Source organism: Capra hircus, unplaced genomic scaffold (genome assembly GCF_001704415.2).
Source record: "Capra hircus breed San Clemente unplaced genomic scaffold, ASM170441v1, whole genome shotgun sequence".
Lineage (NCBI taxonomy): Eukaryota > Metazoa > Chordata > Mammalia > Artiodactyla > Bovidae > Capra > Capra hircus.
The window spans coordinates 1-5,739 of NW_017191579.1; the positions used below are offsets into that span (position 1 = coordinate 1).

The window sequence follows — 5,739 nt, forward strand, 5'->3', positions numbered from 1 at the left end:
CAAGGAAGGCACTGCATTAAGAAGCCCGCACACCACACCAGACTGCACTCCACAGTCACCACACGTGGAGAAAGCCCGGGCAGCAGGGAAGACTCAGCAAGTCAAAAACAATGCAGAAAAAGAATCTGTGGGGTTCATTAGAACACATGTTCTAATGTGGCAAGCATCTTACTAAGACAGCAAGGAGTGACTGGTTAATGGTAGGAAAAGGTGGGGGTGAGGAAAACTCATACCTCCTTTCCTTGCTGTGGTTTACGGTAGCATTCTGTGCACGCAGGGAGTGAGTGGGTCAATACACAATGGACTGTTCTTCATACCCACCGTATGCCACAATAATCTAACTGACAACTAGTTAAGGTGGGGCTGTTTGTATCTTTTCTCTCTCTCACAGATGCGGGTCACAATGAATTTCAACTCATTAGTGGGGACAAGGACTATCTCTTAGTGCGTCATCTCAACGTGGATGCAGATGGCAAGGAGACAGAACTGGTGGGATTATTTGGTAGGTATGACATCCTAAAATTCCCACTGACATGGCAATGTTACATGTCTACTGTCAAGACTCATTCAGAATACGAGGAGGTGCTGACAGTATTCAGGGTGCAAGGCCTGTATCTTTATGCTCACAGAATTAAGGATCCTGGAAGGTAATCTACCAAGAAACAGGAGGCCATAGGGTGCAGAATATCACATCATCAGACATTTCAAGGTGATGTATTTCTGTTGAAATTTTAAAAATGAAGTTTTACTCGAATCATTTTTTAACATTTTATGTTAAATGTTGACAATTAAATGTTGAAATATTTAGTATTTCAACTAATTTCATGCCATGGCGATAATGAGACTGACTTTCTTTCATTTTTAAATTTTTATCTATTTTTTAATTGAAGGATAACTGCTGTATTGAATGGTGTTGTTTTCTGTCAAAGATCAACATGAATCAGCCATACATATACAAGTGCTTCTCTTGCCTGGAAAATCCAATGGACAGAGGAGCCTGGTGGGCTGCAGTCCATGGGGTCACTGAGAGTTGGACACAACTCAGTGACTTCATTTACCCTTTTCACTTTCATGCACTGGAGAAGGAAATGGCAACCTGCTCCAGTGTTCTTACCTGCAGAATCCCAGGGACGGCAGAGCCTCGTGGGCTGTCATCTATGGGGTCACACAGAGTTGGACACGAATGAACTGACTTAACAGCAGCAGCAGCAGCAGCAGCATACATGTGCTTGTGTGAAAGTTGCTTAGTTGTGTCTGATTGTTTATGACCCCATGGACTGTATAGTCCATGGAATTCTTCAGGCCAGAATACTGCAGTGGGTAGCCTTTCCCTTCTCCAGGGTATCTCCCTAACTCAAGGATCAAACCCAGGTCTCCTGCATGAGTAATCTTTGCTAGCAGAGCTGCAAGGGTAGCCCATAAGTACACATATGTCCCTCCCTTTTGAACCTCCCTCCCATCTCCCTCCCCATCCCACCCCTCTAGATTGATACAGAGCCCCTGTTTGAGTTCCCTGAGACATACAGCAATTTCCCATTTTCCATCTAATTTACAGATGGTCATGTAAGTTTCCATGTCACTCTCTCCATACGTCTCACCGTCTCCTCCCTCTCCCCATGCCCATAAGTCTCTTCTCTATGACAGTTTTCCCACTGATGCCCTGTAAATAAGATCATTGTCAGTACCATCTTTCTAGATTCCATATATGTGCAGATTCTATAGGTATCTGTTTGTATACAATATCAATTTTCTGAGGTACTGTAAGCCTTGAAACAGATACTTACAGGATAAATCTTTGCCCTTTTCCATGTTTCAAATGCATTGTTCTTATGAACACTGACATCACTCCCTCACACAGAAGCCCTGAGAGGTGTGTGTGCCATGGGGACAACAGGTGTCGGGTTATTGGGTAGAACGGTATGTTCATGAAAGAGTAAATTGCCCTCTGGCATTAAGTGCAAAGTGGAGAACGTGTCTGTGGAAGGAGAGAAGCGTGTTTCCTAATAAGCTGGGTCTAGAAACAGAGATGAGTGACAGTTACCTATACGAGGAGGGTGTGAGAAGCAAGTAGGTTCCATATTAGGACGAACTGAGGCCCAGATTCATGGAGATCCTGGCAAGTCTTTGTCATCCAGCTCCTGATGCTGAGGGGGATGGTGTCCTGCTCACCAAGTTGGACTGGGCTCAATTCTAAAGACAGAAAGCATATGTCTGTGTTGTGGCAACCGTTTGAAAGTCTTAGATTATACAAGTGAACATCTAAATGGCATGTTCCATTCATGGTTCTGTAGATTTAGGAATATCCATGGGTTCCCGGGGGTCACAATTCTGCTTTTTTGCATGGCGATTTGACAGGCGCAGGAAATAATGTTGATCCAAAGCACGAAGAGGAGTTCAGAAATGCAGTGAGAGAAAGAGGGATTCCAGAAGAAAATATCCAGAATTTCATCGATAATGGTAATGGAATTATACTTCTTTCCCTGACCATACCATTCACCTGGTGTGTAAATATCAGGAAACAAATCAGCTTATTCAAAATTTCTTCTTCCACAAGTCATCTCTTTTAAGATCCATTATTTAAAAAAAAAAGGAAGAGAGAACAAAACACTGGAGATGCTGGGAATGTTAGTAATTGGTGGCTCTTTTATTTCTCCCATTTTGTTTTTCCCCAGATGACTGTCCAGAGGAGTGAAAACCAGTGACTCTGATATTATGTGAGTAAACATGGTCCAAAAAAAAAAAAGTCCGTTATTAATGGTGCCCCTTCCAGATGAAGTAAGAAGGTCACACCGTTATTCCATGCATGTGAAATGTTTATCTCAACAGTTTAAATGTGTCACGAAAGACTTTTTTCTGCTCCATAATTTCGCTGCTCTTGAGCCATATTAAGTTGCAAACAGTTTGGTTGATTAACTCTGAGCAGTTGTGGTGAGAGAGTCGCATCCTACAGGAATCTTGCAGACCAGAGTCATCAGAGAGAAGAGGAATCCCCATGAGTAGGTGGAAACTATCAGTGTTCCCATGCATCCTGACCTTGTGGTTGTCCCCCACATACCTCCTCTGGGAGAATCGGTGTGAAAGAAGCAGGGCTTCCCTGATGACTCAGTTGGTATAGAACCCGCCTGCAATGCAGGAGGACCCGGTTCAATTCCTGGGTCGGGAAGATATGCTAGAGAAGAGAAAGGCTACCCACTCCAGGATTCTTTGGGCTTCCCTTGTGGCTCAGCTGGGAAGACCTGGGTTTGATTCCTGGGTTGGGAAGATGCCTTGGAAAAGGGAAAAAGCTTCTCCAGTATTCTTTCCTGGAGCATCTCCATGGACATAGGAACCTGGTGGGCTCTAGTCCATGGGGTCACAAAAAGTTGGACACGACTGAGTAACTTTCATTTTCACATTGTTATCACTTCTGCATGGGACCTTATTTACAAAACAGAAACAGACTCAGACGTGGAGAAAAGACTTGAGTTTGCCAAGTGGGAGGGGGTTGAAAAGAGAAGGATTGGGAGGTTTGCGGTTGAAAACGGAAAGTGGAAGAAAGGTTCCTTGCTCAGTCACATCGGGCTCTCTGCAACCCCATGGAACATAACCCTCCAAGCTCCTCTGTCCAAGGTATTCTCCAGGCAAAATCCTCGCATTGTTCCATTCCCTTCTATACAAGATCTTACCAACACAGGGATCAAACCTGGGTCCCCTGAATTGCAGGCAGATCCCTATCGTCTGAGAAGTTTGGGGTTAGTAGATGTAAACTATTATACACAGGACGGAAAAAGAACAAGGTCCAACTGCAAAGCACAGTGGGCTATACACAATACTCTATAAAAGCTAAATGGGAAAAGAATCTGAAAAAGAATAGATACTAACTTTTCCATGTATAATCACTTGGTTGTACACCTGAAATTAATGCAACATTGATAATCAGCTATACTAGAATATTAAAAATTAATAATTAAAATTTTAAAACTTTTAAAATCAAAAAATATTTAAAAATTAAAAAATTAAAACAAATTCTTGAGGACCCCAAAGACAAAAGTTGCAGGGTTAGGGTTGTCTGCTCCAAATATAGAGCCTGAAAATCATCTTTAGATGAAGCACCACCTTGTACATACATTGTGAAATCATTACTCAAAGAATCAATCCAAAATGGGAAATCTCCAACCACATGTACATTCTGAGGACAATCTGCCATCACAGAAATGTGCTGTGTTGAGGTCCACCTGGAATCGGTTATTGGATCAGCTACCAGCTCCCTGTACCCTGAACAGCCTACTGCCTGAGGCTCACCCTTGTGAGCTGGCACACAGGCAGCTCTACTAAACCTTTGGTTCTCTCTTATTCACCTACAGAAAGAGTCACTGAGACCAGACACGTCCTCGTCTCCGTGGAATCAAGATCAACGACACGAAGACGACTTTCCTGGTTCCTGATTAACATGATCCTGCTCTCTTCACGCTCACAATCCCTCTCCCAGCTCATCTCTCCTTCTCATTAAATCATGTCCTCATTGGTGTTATTTGATTGCTGAGCGTTTAAATAAATTGACTGAACATCTGTCCTGCCCATGCATGTCTGTGCAAAAGTCACCTCATTTAATACACACAAATGTCCACGTTAAGTGTCCAGGAAACTGTGCCTTTCATAGGACAGGTGTTCATCAGAGACAGTCTTTATGTAGACTTGGTGTCAGGCCGTCAGGTGTCCAGGAAAGAGGGAGAAACCAGACTAAACCATCCCGGGGCAGAGTTATGACTCCTCCAGCATATGCGCTTCTCGATGGCAGATGGTAAAGAGTAGGCCTGCAATGCAGATGACCCAAGTTCTATCCTTGGGTGTGGAAGATCCTCTGGAAGAGGAAACGGTAACGCACTCCAATAATTCCTGAAGAATGCTATGGACAGAGGAGCCTGGTTGGCTACAGTCCATAGGACCCTAAAGAGTTGGACAGGCCTGAGCAACTAACACTTTCACTTTCAGCCTACTGTACGGAAGGGGGCAGTCTAATCAAAGAAAAGTCCCTAAAATGCATCTTATTCATTCCCGAGAAAGGAACGTGGTTCCACTCACTAAGACTCATGCACGGGAAGTGCAGGGTGACATTACTGTTCAGTACAGTTCAGTTCAGTTGCTCAGTCATGTCCAACTCTTTGTGACCCCATGATTTGCAGCATGCCAGGCCTGCCTGTCCATCACCAACTCCCAGATTTTCCCAAACTCATGTTCATCAAGTCGGTGATTTCATCCAGCCATCTCATCCTTTGTCATCCCTTTCTCCTTATGCCCCCAATCCCTCCAGCATCAGGGTCTTTTCCAATGAGTCAACTCTTCACATGAGGTGGCCAAAGTACTGAAGATAATGGTGACCTCCCTCAAAATATCCCATGCATGTACCTCTAGAGTCCTGCGCTTAACCCGTAGCAGGCCCCACTGACACACAGCTTCACCCACCGGAGACTTCTGGACACCCTCAGGCAAGTCCAGGACAGTCTGCTGTGGGGTCACTCTTCCTTTTCCTGGGTCCTGGTACACAAATTCCTGTTGTGCCCTCCAACAGTCTATTTCCCTGTCCTGTGTCAGTTCTGGCAACTCTATGGTGTGGTTAATGACGAATTCTTCCCAGAGGACTATGCCATACCCACACCCAGAGTCCCTGTCCCTTGACACTCCTTGAACAATCCTTCTGATGAAGCAGAATGGTTACCGCCTTCTTTTTCCACAAGACTGTGGAATGGGCTTTGACAGTGG

At 44.3% G+C, this 5,739-nt stretch overlaps 1 long non-coding RNA gene across 1 annotated transcript; it reads left to right on the top strand.

Moving 5' to 3' along the window:
• The first annotated feature begins 374 nt into the window (after window positions 1–374).
• LOC108634884 lies at window positions 375–4,508 on the top strand. The gene is made up of 4 exons (XR_001917713.1): window positions 375–502; window positions 2,356–2,457; window positions 2,673–2,714; window positions 4,344–4,508. It is a non-coding gene; the product is annotated as an uncharacterized LOC108634884 (long non-coding RNA).
• Window positions 4,509–5,739: the final 1,231 nt, after the last annotated feature.